The following is a 15,024-nucleotide window of genomic DNA, read 5'->3' as shown; positions in this document are numbered from 1 at the left end:
TATATGTAAAACAAAAATGACACTTAATTATAGTATTCAGCCAGGAATTTTGTTCAATAAATATTTTTGTTATCCAAGAAGTAACAACTGGATATTTATTTGATCACCACATGACAGTGGCTTACTGGCTAAAGTTTCAGCATGACTGTCTCCTGTGGCTTCATGGCATCTCTCTACTCAGCCTTCCTCCCATGCTTATAGGCTAAGTCAGTTCTTTATTCATTAACTAATAAAAGCAACAGAGAAGGGCCTCTCACACCATTTCCCCTTTTCTGTTTAAATAAAAAGGAAGTCTTTAACATAGAAAAATTACATATAACAAAACAGTTATTAAACAAGAATTACAATATTTATATATGCTTCCTATTTATTCTTCAACTCAATCAAAGTCTCCAGAAGGATATAATATTACCCAAGTAAATAGGAAATGTGTGAGAAGCTACTTCCAGAGCTCCAGCATTGACAGAGACATCTTGCTGCCTGGACAGTCACTCAAAGTTCTTCTGTACTGTCGTGGCATCCATCTTCAGTCTACAGGCCCATAGTATCCAACAGACTTTTCCACAAAGCAGAAAATTTCAAAGACAGTTCTATCTATATTGGCAATTTGTCAGTCACCTTTCTTCTGTGTCTGGTGTGGGAGGTTCTTCTGTCTATTTGTTGCTTTTATGGTTAATGAATAAAGAAACTGCCTTGGCCTGTTGATAGGGCAGAACTTAGGTAGGTGGGGAAAAGTGGACTGAATTCTGGAGAAGGAAGGTGGAGGGAGAGATGCTGAGGAGTTGCAGCCATATTCAGTCATGCCAAAATTTTGCCTGTAACCCGCTCTCATGTGGCAATAGACAGATTAATAGAACTGGCTTAAATTAATATGTAATAGTTAGCCAATAAGGCTAGAGTTATGGGCCAAGCAGTGTTCTAATTAATATAGTTTCTGTGTGATTATTTCAGGTCTAAGCTAGCTGGGAAGCAGGAAAGAACAAGAACAAGAAGTACATAGCTGTATCTTTGCCCAGTGAGGTTTTTAACTTTTAATCAACTAATCCTATTTTGAGTGGCCCAAAACTCAGAATAGATTCCTGACATAGGCTATATCTAGCTGAGTTTATTACTGCAATTGTCTTTTATTAGCTTTGATGAGGAATTATTGTATTTATTGTCCCCAGTTCACCCTCGGCTTTGTGATAGACTTAGGACACCAAAATTGTCTTTGTTTTATTTTTAAAATAAACAGAGAATTCTATTTCTTTCCTTAGTTGTAACCTTCATTTGTTATGCTTGCAGCTATCTCCCTGTTTTGTAACACTGACTGTTATACTTGGATGTCTCATGTATTGTAGATGCATTAACTCCATTCATTTTTAACAATTTTTAAAACCCAAGGAGAAAAATTATTATGGTCTCCTTCTTGATCAATTAATCAGAATGCTTACAGGAAAAGAGATTTTTGAAGAGACTTTATTTCTCAAGATTTCCCTTAGCTTAATGTCAAATACAGCCAAATGAAGATTATTTTTCTTTTCAGTAAAACACACTTTGGTTCTTTTAAAAAGCCATTTTAACTCACCTTTTAAAAAAAGGCTTTATGTTCCAATAGAATTCTCTTGTCTTCATTTATTCATCATTAGACTAAGTGCTGTAAGGAAATCCTTTGTGATTTATTCATTCTGAAATCATCTTTTATTAATTAAGGTGGAAGTACATTTACAACAATCACTGGTAAATGATGTGAAAAAAATATTTAGCCTACTCTACTTGATTGTAATGCATTTGTTGAAGACTTTCCCTAGATTCAAATTAGCATTTAGGAACTGTTGGTGTAAGTGATGAACAGTTGGCTTTTGTAAAATGTTTCTTCCTAAGGGTAGAGACCATCTAGTCACTTTCTATATAATTTCTGAGGTGTCATTTTTCTTCTATTTGACCTGACAAGAAAATTCATAGACTTGTCATGAAGTCAAGCAGAAAAGCCCTTTAAAAACCATGTTTCAACTTAGAGAATTAGTGCTTAATATATTTTTTCCAATATCCAACATTTTTGTTATATTTATTGATGCCAGTCTGAGCTCATGACTTTCATTTTTATTCTTTACACTAAAATTCATTTCCTCTACGCATTCTGATCCAAAAGGAACAACCAACTTTCCTGACTTCTGCCTATTACTGTAGAAGTAGGTACCTCTTCAATAGAAAGAGTGGAGAATAAGCAGCAACTCATTAAAGTCTTGAGTGATAATATGACATCAAAGCTCCAGAAATAGTAGGTTCGCTTAACCTTTCCCCAGGAAGCAACTAATATATTAATTTTTCTGTACAGTTAATGTCACTAATGCTTTAAAGAGAATATATTTAACAATTAAGCCAGATAATATATAATTAAGGAACATGTGCCTGAATATTTAGGCATTAATGCTTATTTCTATATTGAGGTCAACTTTATTTAAAGTGAATGTTTTATGGAATGGAAAAATTGTTTTGTCACCTTATTCATATTCAGTGTTATGATCAAATAACTCTAATATGAACAGAGTAGTTTTAGAGATTTGAATTTAAAACATCTTATATTTTGTGTCATTAAAATAAATTATGTAAGCTTAAAATATGCTTACAGCAGCCTGTTTATCTCAAGATTCTAAATAGATTCCTAATCACAAAAAAATAGCAGGGGCCATCTATAAACAAAACTCTGTCTGTATAATTGATACCTTTTGTTAGTATACTCATATGTTATTTAATATATATTATTCACATTAAAAAATAAAATGCAAATCTTGTAAAATAAATTATATCAATGAACTATTGCATGATTTTATGTCTATGGTCTTTATCAAAATATTTAGACTCTTATGATGGAGGAGGTCCTTGTGTCTATGTGTTGCTTTTATTGGTTAATGAATAAAGAAATACTTTGAGCCTATGGCAAGAGCAGAACAGAACTAGGTGGAAAAAAACTAAAGTGAATGCTGGGAGAAAGGAGGCAGGGTCAGGGAGCTGCCTTGGAGCTGCCACCAAAGACAGACAGGCCAAAACTTTGCTTGTAAGCCACTGTCATGTGTGATATACAGATTAGTGGAGATGGGTTAAATTAATGTGTAAGAGCTAGCCAATAAGAAGCTAGACTTAATAGTCTAAGCAGTGTTTTAATTAATATAGTTTTAATGTGGCTATTTTGGTTCTGGACGGCCAGGACTAACAAGCGGCCTCTTCCTACACTCTCTACTTGATTAGAGTAGTCTTTTTGTACCACAGGTGACTGAACTTTAGAAATCTTTATACTGAAGGTTCAAAAGCAAAACTTTTTCCACACTAATCTTGATCTTATAATTTCTATAAAATTTGTTCATTTTTTATAGACACGAATTTCTCTGAAGCAATACTTTAGTCTAAATATTATAAATTATAACTGATTCTATTATTTCAACCCACTTTTAATGATTTTAATAAAATTATTTAATCATTTTTCATATTGATTCATAATTTTTTCTTCTTTTTTTAAATTCCTTAAGTATTCAAAATAATCACTTCTGAAAATATATGTCTCCTTAGAAAATTATTTATAGGAGATATAAAATATACTTTCACATCAACTTTACACTTATGATTTATACTAGTAAGTCATTCATACTTTTGTGATTGATATTTGTGGTTCTGTGTCATAGAAAAGGTAAAATGATAATATAAAATATATTTTCTTGGCCTTGCTGTATGTTCCCCAGACAAATTCAGGGTAATTTCCCAATAGTCTATATAGCTTCCTGTGTCAAGCTGTTGGGCATTAATACATGTGTTTTTTTTTTTTCTCCTAACACCATTTCGTTTCATGGAGAGATAAGTACAGAGCCTTTCTCACTTAAAAAAATATATAAATTGACCACAATCTGAGTTCAGAAAATCATTTTGCAACTTTCTCTGTTCTTTTTCTTTCATTTTTTTTAAACCTCAGATTTTGCACTCTATTGCTTTTATACCAAAATGTTCCTTAGGCACAGGTTTTAGAAATGAAGACGCACTTGATAATTAAAGGAATGATTTTATTTAAGCTATTACTATGAGGGGAATGTTTATTAGTAAGAATAGTACAAGGAGAAAATGGAATTTGGGGTTTTATAAAGGCAATTGGAAAGGAAAAGAATGATCAGGAAGTGTTATGTAGACACAAAGAGAAGTAGAAGTAGGGTATGGTAAGTCAATTTTTAGCCAAAGAAGAGTAAATTTTCATTTGCAAATTTTCATATTTCAGAACACTGGAAAATTCCACAACCATGCTGTTTCTGAGTTTAAACTTCATATTTGTCACTACCTGTCATGTTTGCTCAAAATTAATATGATTCAAGAAAACCAGAAATGATCAAAATACAGAGTTGTGGAGCCCAGTCGCAACTAAAACAAACTTCTTAAACATAAGGATGAAGAATGATTGCAAAAGAGGGAGGGGGTCAAAAGATTGTAGAATCAGAGGAATAGGAAGTTTGCTGTGTGAGTGTATCTTTTAGAAATATCAGAGATACTTTGCCCATGAAGTCTTAACAACATGGCTGTCCAAACATGAGCTGATCAGGGACACTATTAACAGGCATGCTAATGTGGAATGGGAAAACCTCATGATGCTTCAATAACTAGTCAAAGAAATATAGACAACTAATACACAGTGATGCCTGGATGAAAAGCATACCAGGTGGTTTTATCAAATGCTTATCTTAATAATATAATAATTTTTATGATATAGAAAACAACTAAATAAAATCATGAAGTTGAATGATAGCAGTGGGGTTATGCATGGGAGGGGTTGGAAGAAGGAAGGGAGGGGAGAAATGATGTAATGACATTATAATAAAAAATGTATTAAAATAAAATCATCTTTAGCTGAACAACTCAAAAGTAGCCATAATCCTCCTAAACAGAAAGAAGAGAAGGTAACAGTATCAAACAACACTCTTGAAGCAACTTTTAGGTGGCTTCATTGAGAAAGGGGAGTGCAAAAATTGTACTTCAAAACATCGGTAAAAAATGATAAAGAAAGTCCTTTATTTATGCTCCCTCATGCTTTCTGGGGCAAATCTCAATGTCCTGATGATCCTGTTCACAGTCATGGCTAACTACTATTACAGGATATGAGTAATTCAATCACATTTTCAGAACTTATACAACATTCAGGCTCCAGATTTTCTGAGGGAAATGCTTTTTCTCATTCATTTTTGGTTGCAGGCATAATTCCTTTGAAGTTTCTCTCAACTCATCAAGCTTAAATCACTTATCTTCTTGAGTTCCCAGAGGGAAAGAACAGCTGCAGGGTACCCTAGCACACTGATGAGATCTAGAAGGTTCTGATTATTCTTCTATATTGTGGTAACTCAGAGAGAAAACTGAAAATGTTAGGAGGATTACACCATCTTTCAAAGAAAACTACAAAAAACAGGAAAATTAATAAAAATTTAAAAATAAGACATTTGATTAATTCCTGGTTTTGTTATTGCAATATTAACCTTGTACTACACAGGGTTCTGTTGTGATATTTTGTTTGTGTTTTGATGAATAAAGCTTTCCTGAAGATCAGAGTGCAGAGCTATGTTATAAGAGGCCTGGCAGTGATGGCACACACCTTAATACCGGGACTGGTGAGGCAGAAGCAGATGTATCAAAGCCACCCTGGGCTACAAGAAATTGAACCAGGCTAATAGAGAAACAGAGCTCATACAAAGGTGATCCCAGCAATTGCTATCACATGTCTTTAATCCCAGCACTAAGAATGTGGAAATAAGAGTGATATGACTGGGCAGAGAGAGGAATAAAAGGCAGGAGGAGACAGACCTCAGTGCAGTCTGAGGCAGCAATCTGAAGCAATCAGTCTGAGAATGCAGTCTGAGCAGCAGTCAGTCTGAGTTTGCAGTCTAGGTTGTCAGTCTGAAGCAGCAGTCTAAGAAGGCAGTCTGGGGAGAGGATTGCCATTTTGGTCTCAGCATTGGTAGAGGCAAGAACTCTAGTGTCTGACCTCTCTGCTTCGCTGGTCCTTCAAGTTTCAACCCCTGATAGCTGACTCTGAGTTTTTATTATTAGGAGCAATTAGAATTCATACAACAAGGTTCCTTAGTAAAACAGAGTCAGCAGAGCAAAAATTATCATGTCTCACCTTCTCATGCAAATATGCCATTAAATACCTCAAGATCAGAGAGAAACAGATGTTGAATTCAATGTAACAGCATCAGAAAGGTGCAGTAGCTGAGGATATAGAGTTACACCCAATTTGAAGGCTTGTGGACCAGGATCTCTGATTATTCAAGATCAAATACTATTCAAACTCAAGCAATGAAGGATAGAGTAATGCAATATTATTTTTACAGCAATTCTTTTGCTTAATAATCAATGGACTAAAGGATACCTGTTCCCTGTACTGAGGAGGAGCAAAATTGACTTTACTGAGTACAGAGAGGTAAACGCTATTCTCATTCAGAGATAAAAAGTACTCAATGTAGACAAACGTATCCACTGGCTGGTTGAGTATGCAAAACAAAAACTAAACAAACAACAACAACGAACATTTAGAGAGTCTTAAGCAGTTTCTCTTTGTAGATTAAAGCATAAAGAAGAGTGTGAATTAAATCTTTATTAAAGAAGATAACTATGAAGACTAATTTTGATTGTCAACTGTACATAATTTGGAGGAGAGCATTTCAGTTGAAGTTTTGCTTTCAATAGACTAGCCTGTGGGATGACTGTGGAACATTTTCTTGAACTCTAAATGATATAAGAGAGTCCTGCCCTCTGGTGCATAGTACCATACCAAGGCACATGGGCATTGGCTGTATATGAAGATCACTGAACTTGAGTCTTGAGAATACCAGCCAGAAAATAGCACTTCTATGTGGTTTCTGTTTCTAGCATCTTTTTTGTGTGCTTTGTGCTCTTACATGATGGAAAATTAAATAAACCATACCTGGAAAAATGAAATAACTTCCTTCCCAAGTTGGCTTTAGTCAGAACTGATTATCACAGAAACATAAAAGCCAAGTAAAACAAAGTAGTATATATTATGCATACACTATAAATATATATTTATAGTATATATACTTATGATAAATAAAATATATAAACATTATATAAAATATATTTATATAATCTACACTTATATTTTTACAATATATATTTATAATTTATATAATATTTATTATATTTATATAGTATATGCTATAAATATATATTTATAGTGTATGCATAATATATACTACTTAGTTTTACTTGGCTTTTGAGTATATATAATATATATTATATGTGTACTATATATAAGTATATATAAATTATATGTATATAATTGAAAAATTGCATTGAGACAAAAGTAAACAAAAAAGATCACAATGGCAATAAATAAGGCACGAACCAAAGTTCTTTTTTTTTTGTTTGTTATTTTTTGTTTGTTTGTTTTTCAAGATAGGGTTTCTCTGGAGCTGGAGAGATGGCTCAGTGGTTAAGAGCACTGCCTGCTCTTCCAGAGGTTCTGAGTTCAATTCCCAGCAACCACATGATGGCTCACAACCATCTGTAATGAGATCTAGCGCCCTCTTCTGGCATGCGGGCATACATGGAGGCAGAATGTTGTATACATAATAAATAAATCTTTAAAAAAAAAAAAAAAGATAGGGTTTCTCTGTAGCTTTGGAGTCTGTTATGGAACAAGCACTTGTAGAACAGGTGACCTCTAATTCACAGAGATCTGCCTGTCTATGCCTCCTAAGTGTTGGGATTAAAGACGTGTGCTACCATTGCCCAGCTGGAAAAAAAGTTCTTAAAATTTTAATGTGTGCTATACAAAATTCAGTTTTCAACAAATATACTATTTATTTATATTGTACATGATAGTTTTATTAATTTAATGAGAACTTTATACTATGTATTTTAATCTTGATTATCATTTGACAATTTTCCAACATATACCACCATTTCCCTACCACCCAACTTCAAGTATTGTTTTAAGCCCACTGAGTATAATTTTTGTTGCCCAGGCATTGTTGTGTATAATGCCAATTGATAAGAAAATTCTACCCATCAGATTTTATATACTAAAGAAAACTTTCTCTACCTATTCCTGTAGTTATCGATTGCTATTCCTCCTCCATTAGGGTAAGAGACTTCATGCCCCCCTCCCACCTCATACTGGGATTTTGTCTGTCTTGGGAACCTACAGATCTTTTGCTTAATATCAAAATTGCTTGAGTTCATATTTGCAGCTACCCTATTGGTGTGGAAGACATTGTTTCCTTTTAGTCATTTACCATCATGGTTGTTAAAATCTCTCTATCTCCCTCTTCTGTAATAATCTTAGAGCCTGGAGTTAGAGAAATGATATAGATGTTCCATTTAGGGGCAAATATTCTGTAATATCTTATTTTCTTCACCTTGAACAGTTGCTGTTTTCTGTATTAATTACCATGTACAATAATAAGCTTCTCTGATGAGGACTGAGAAGTATAGTAATTAGTATAACAATAAGTCATCGGGATTCAGTTGAGTATTGTGTCTATTTTGTTAAAAAAAAAATACTTGTAGATTCTATCTAGTCACAGATTTATGGTCCCAAGTGGTATAAGTTTAATCGTGGAGAGTGATTCTTAAATATAATAAAAAATGCTTTGTTATTCCTATAATTTTCATACCATTATTGCATCAGTGAACCTACCTTGCTAGTGCAGCTATTATTATAAATCATGAGGTTCTAGCTCATGGAATGATGACTTATTTATTCTCTGGTGAATGCAGAGCCTGTTCCAACAGTTTGAAAGGTAGCATGTAAGGATAAAAGCCTCAGGTCAGTATCACATTGAATTACCCATGGTCTATGATTTATTTTTGTGTCATCTTCAGCAATATCATCTAAGCATCAAGTTCTAGAAGACAACTGTGAGCAAACAGAAATATTCCATGATGTTTAAGAGATTCTACGTGGTCAAAAAAAAGTTATGTGTGGTGTAAAATGGGTGCTCACAATGGGGCAGGGGATATAAAGGTGATAACTAATGTTAAAGTTTACTTGAGAAAGTCACATGTATATCTACTATTGGAATAACTTCTTAAACACACACAAATAAGAAGCACTTAAATTGAGTTACCCTATAAATGGGAGACAATGTGTGTCTAAGTTATTTTTCTATTACTATGACAAAAAAACCATGATCAAATCAACTTATAAAATAAAGCATTCATTACAGATTCCAGTTTCAGATAGAGTCCACAATGGCAGAGCAAAGGTAAGGTAATAGAAATGGCTGAAAACTCACTGACAGAGAAGGCTAACTCAAAATGTGATTCTTCTGAGACCGCAAGCCCCTTCCCAGTGAAACAGTTCCTCTAGCAAGGCAATCCCTCCTACCTAACTTTCCCAACAGTCACCAACTAGAGAGCAGTTATTCAGATATATGAGCCTCTTGGGGTCATTCTCATTCAAACTACCACAGTTCCCCTACTAACACCACAGGCTAGCAAACAAATGTATTTTTTCACTCCCTTGACCGCTAACTTAAAGGGAAAAAACTCTAGAAAGACTGTTCTTTGTTGCTGAATAAGGCTTTGAAATTGGTCTACTAATTAGCAGAGGTGGAATTAAAATGAGGCCTCATAGGCCTTCTTCCACAGTTGCTCTGCTGAAGTGATTCAGAAGGAAAGTCAGGAGGACTTAAAAGCTTTGTGAATCCAGGAAGCTTACCCAGGAGACTTTTAAAGAGATTTTATCTGTATTAATTATAAGTTTGGACACATTTTGCACTTCCAAAATATCTTAAATTTTATAGGCCATCTCTCCACCAGTAATGTGAATACCTAGCTTTAATCTTGGTACTATTTTTAGTAAGAGTATAGGTAGATTTTCACAAAAAGATTTCATATTCAATATACTTTGCAAAGTCCGTGTTATTTCATTTATATTTCTGATTCTATCATTTATATAAAATCCATTCTAAAATATGATATTTCAGTTTAGATTTATATTAGATTTGATGAGAGAATTTTGGAGCCAATAACAGACTATTAGTAAGAAAAAATTTATTTTATTGAACCCATGAAATAATTTGATTGCTTTGAAAAAAGAATGCTTCATATGCATTTGAAATTCTGCAGTAAACACCTAGAAGGAATGATATGCAGCTTTTACATACCTGATTACATTTCATGAAAAATTCTATTATACACATATTTTTATTGCATTATAGTTAAGTTAATTTTGTTTTACTCAAATCCAACATTAGCAATCAAGCAAACCCATCTGCTTCTCTACTTAGATTTGTGGAAATCCCAACTCCATACAATAGCATGTCCACATTATGCTTTAGGTTTTTATCACTTTGCCTCATTTACTGTTTCCTTTTGTGTAGGGTATGGGGATATCTATGTAATTGTTCATATATGCACATATCAGGATTGCACATGTGTGTACCAGTGTGAAGGTGTCTTTCTCAATTGAACTTCAAGTTGCTTTATTTGAAATGAGGAATTTTGCTGAAGTTGAAGCTCATGAAATAAATCACCTTGACTGGTGGAATAATGAGCTCCTGAGATTTCCCTTGTCTGTGTTTTTGAGGCAATGGGATTACAGATGCATATCTCCTAGTTTAGCTCTAAAGCGGATACTGAGTTTCTTATGCTTATGTAATAAATAATTACTGACCAAGACATTTTCCTATTTACCCCATCGTTTTAAAAAATATTTTCCCAAGCCGGTCGGTAGTGGCGCACGCCTTTAATCCCAGCACTCGGGAGGCAGAGGCAGGTGGATCTCTGTGAGTTCGAGGCCAGCCTGATCTACAAGAGCTAGTTCCAGGACAAAAACCAAAAAGCTACGGAGAAACCCTGTCTCGAAAATCCAAAAAATAAAAAATAAAAAAATAAAAAATATTTTCTCTCTAGTATCTCTATACTTGTAAAGTCCCTTGACTTATTTAAGGATATAAGCCGATCTTATTTATATCAATCTCTTCTCAATCTATTATGACTTTTTAACAAATTTAATTGGAGAAAGAACCCAATTTCAAATGAATTTATATTCTGAGATTACAGGTGAATCTGCATTTTTGAGCTCTGTTTTTTCATACTTTTATTTTTTTAAAAAAGAAAAAGCTTTTTTTTTTCATTTTATATACTAAGCCCTGTTCAACTCCTTCCCTCCCCCTGTTCCCTCTACCTTTCCTTCTACTCAATTTCCCATCCACTTCTCACAGAGGGTAAGGCAAGTTATCCCTTGAAGGAAAATGGTTTCCAAAAGCCAGTACAAGCAGTAGGGTTAAATCCTAGTTCCACTGCCAGTTTCCCAGCATTCAAAAAAAAAATCCAAAATCCTTCATGATACATGTCTTGGATAGATCAGTGATATAAGGAAAATATCTAAATGCAATAAAAGCAATAAACATCAAGCTGATAGCCAGCATCAAATTAAACGGAGAGAAACTCATAGCAATTCCAGTAAAATGAGAAACAAGACAAGGCTGGTCACTTCCCGCGTGTGTGTCCGCCGTCCGTTGGCCGTGGGATGGCGGCTCTCAGGAGTTGGATGTCCCGGAGGGTGGCCTCCCTGTTCAGGTATGGACAGCGTGTTCCCGTCGTGGCTAACTCAAAGAAACGCTGTTTCTCAGAATTGATAAGACCATGGCACAAAATTATGTTGGCTGGATTCGGCGTGACCCTGTGTGCAGTCCCTATCGCTCAGAAATCGTAGCCTCACTCTCTTAGTAACCACGCACTAATGAGGAGGGCTGTGTCTTTGGTGACAGATAGCACCTCCACCTTTCTGTCCCAAACCACATATGCTCTGATCGAAGCAATCACCGAGTATACGAAGGCTGTTTATACGTTAGTGTCTCTGTATCGACAATATACAAATCTACTTGGGAAAATGAATTCACAGGAGGAAGATGAAGTGTGGCAGGTGATTATAGGAGCCAGAGTTGAGATGACTTCAAAACAGCAAGAATACTTGAAACTGGAAACCACGTGGATGACTGCAGTTGGCCCGTCAGAGATGGCTGCGGAGGCCGCCTATCAAACTGCGGCCGATCAGGCCTCTATAACTGCCAGGAATCACATCCAGTTGGTGAAGTCGCAGGTGCAGGAGGTGCGCCAGCTCTCCCAGAAAGCAGAAACCAAGCTGGCTGAAGCACAGACACAAGAGTTGCACCAGAAAACCCAGGAAGCCAGTGATGAGAGGGCTGACCAGGAAGAGGAGGCCTACCTGCGGGAAGATTGAGGCCTTGAGCCCACTGCCCTATCTGCCCACTCAGTGGGGAAAGCGGGTGATGGCATCCACCTGGTATCGCCCCAAGTCTGCTGAGACAACAGGCTCTGCCCTTGCCGGTCAGACCGGAAGCCTTTTGTGACCATGCCTTTATGAGCCTGGTTCTTCCAACGCTGTCTCATTCAGCACCTCTCTCGCCATTTTTTTTTTTGTTGTTGTTGTTTGTTTGTTTGTTTTACCTTAACCCAAAGTATTTTACGAACCTGGGCCAGAGGAGGAGGGACCTTTTCTGCATACCCTCAAGTTCAATTGCTGTTTAACTGCCGTTTGTAATATTACTCAGATTTTCAAGTATAATTTAAAGTTTGCTCCAAAAGAGGGAGCCTATTTGGTTTGTAAGATTAGTGTTTATAATGTCCTTTGTTCCTGTGAGCACAGCTCAGCTAAGGAGTTTCTCAGAGTATGACTGTTTCTGGTGCTCCCCACAAGCCTTCTAACACATGCTTCCTGCTCGCTCCTTCAAGTTTCTCTGCTGTGTCCAAAGGAAGAGAAGTTGGTGTTTGCATTAAAAAAAAGAAAAGAAACAAGACAAGGCTGTCCAATCTCTCCATATCTATTCAATATAGTTCTTGAAGTTCTGGCTAGAGCAATAAGACAACAAAGGGAAATCAAGGGGATACAAATTTGAAAGGAAGAAATCACTAATCGTAGATGATACGATAATATATATAAGTGACCACAAAAAATCTACCAGGGAACTCCAACAGATGATTAATACCTTCAGTAATGTGGCAGGATACAGAATCAACTCAAAAAAATTCAGTAGCCATCTTATATACAAATGATAAAGAAGCTGAGAAAGAAATCAGAGAAATATCACGCTTCACAATAGCCACAAATAACATCAAATATTTTGGGGTAACTCTTAACGAAAGAAGTGAAAGACCTGTTCAACACGAACTTTAAGCCTTGAAGAAAGAAATTGAAGAACATACCAGAAAATGGAAAGATCTCCCATGTTCTTGAATAGGTAGGATCAACATAATAAAAATGGTAATCCTACCAAAAGCAATCTGTAGGTTCAATGCAATCCCCATCAAAATTTCAACATAATTATTCACAGATCTTGACAGAAAAAAATTCTTCTTCATATGTAAAAACAAAATCCCAGATAGCCAAAACTGTAGTGGGGAGCTGCCGGCTGTGTTCCTGCCGCCCCAGCTCCTGGTGGCCTGGCTAGCTTATGCCCCGAAATAGCAACACAACTACTATATTCTTTTAAACACTGCTTGGCCCATTTCTATTCATGTGTGTAGCACCCCAAGGTGCGCTTACCGGGAAGATTCTAGCCTACGTCCATCCTGGGTCAGAGCTTCATCGCACCTGCCTTAGGGAGCAGCTGCATGGCATCTAAGCTCACTTCCTCTTCCTCCCAGCATTCTGTTCTGTCTACTCTACCCACCTATGTTTTGACCTATGAGGGCCAAGCAGTTTCTGTATTACTTAACCAATGAAATCAACAGATTGATATATGACACTCCCACATCACAAAACAATACAATACAGTATTCCTGTACAATAAAGGAACTTTCAGAGACAAAAGCATAGCCAACATTAAGCTCTACTACAGAGCTGAAATAATGTAAACAGCCTGGTATTGGCATAAAAACAGACAGGTTGACCAATGGAATCAAATCAAAGACCAAGATATTGATCTACACACCTATGAACACCAGATTTTTGGCAAAAAAGCTAAAGTTACACAATAGAAAAAAGAAATCTTCAATAAATGACGCTGTCATAACTGGATGTCAACATGTAGAAGAATGAAAATGGATACGTATCTATCCCCATGAACAAAACTCAAGTCCAAATGGATTAAAGAATGCCCCATTTTCAAAATATTTATAGTTCTTATATTAAAGATTGCTGATTACTTTGACTAAGTTGAAGCTAAATATTTATTTTCTCTATAATACACAATCTCCCTCGTACTGGTTAAAAAGAGTTCTTTAATCTTTTTTCCATTGTGTAACTTTAGCATGTTGGTGATGCTTAACTGTTGTTAAGTTGAGAGCATAGCCCCAAACCCTGGCCTGGGAGTTACTTTGCTCTGGACTCCAAATCCCAGCCTATCAGGACCACTCCCACAGGGTATTTAAGTGGCATCCTAGAGGAGAAACACATGTTTTTTGGGGTCTGCATGAGCTCCCTGCTGTCCTGTCTCCCCACCATGCGTTTGGCCACCTGAGAGCGTCCATTCTTAATAAAATGATGGACATTTTGATTTGGTTTGATTTGACCTAATTGGATTTCTTTATGCCAGGAGAGCTGCAATTTTTCTTATCACTTGCTTATGTACTTTACTCCAAAAGGGGAGGGGTGAGGTAACAAACTTTATTAACATGATATAAGGAATAGACCAAGTACCCCACAGGCTGCTAGTTCCTGGAATCTCCTGCCAATCTCCTTTGAAGGAATAGGAATAGTAAGGTGGAGCTGATTCCACCTCTATACTCAAAATACTAATCAACTACACTATAGGTCAGGATCTCTTGTTTGTAACCACACCTATTTCCAAAAACTTTGAAAAAGCAAAAATAATCTCAAGCTCTCTGACCTTTACTCAAAGTGGAACAGGATCACAACTGTGGGCCCACAATAGTTATCTCTTTTTCTATTCTCTCACTCTACCTCAGGTTTGATTAAATTTTTATGAGAGGATACATATGGAGCCCAGCCAAGTCCTTTGAATTATCAAGATGAGTATTCTTTGACATATGGAAGTCACATTCTTATCATCTAGTTCTAATCCA

General features: G+C 35.9%; 1 pseudogene; it reads left to right on the top strand.

Moving 5' to 3' along the window:
* Window positions 1-11,506: 11,506 nt before the first annotated feature.
* LOC130871934 (diablo IAP-binding mitochondrial protein-like) lies at window positions 11,507-12,262 on the top strand (annotated as a pseudogene).
* The last annotated feature ends 2,762 nt before the right edge of the window (window positions 12,263-15,024 follow it).

The sequence above is a fragment of the Chionomys nivalis genome, chromosome 3, assembly GCF_950005125.1.
Source record: "Chionomys nivalis chromosome 3, mChiNiv1.1, whole genome shotgun sequence".
Lineage (NCBI taxonomy): Eukaryota > Metazoa > Chordata > Mammalia > Rodentia > Cricetidae > Chionomys > Chionomys nivalis.
The sequence above is the reverse complement of the archived record's forward strand: the minus strand, read 5'-3'. Positions and strand labels throughout refer to the sequence as shown.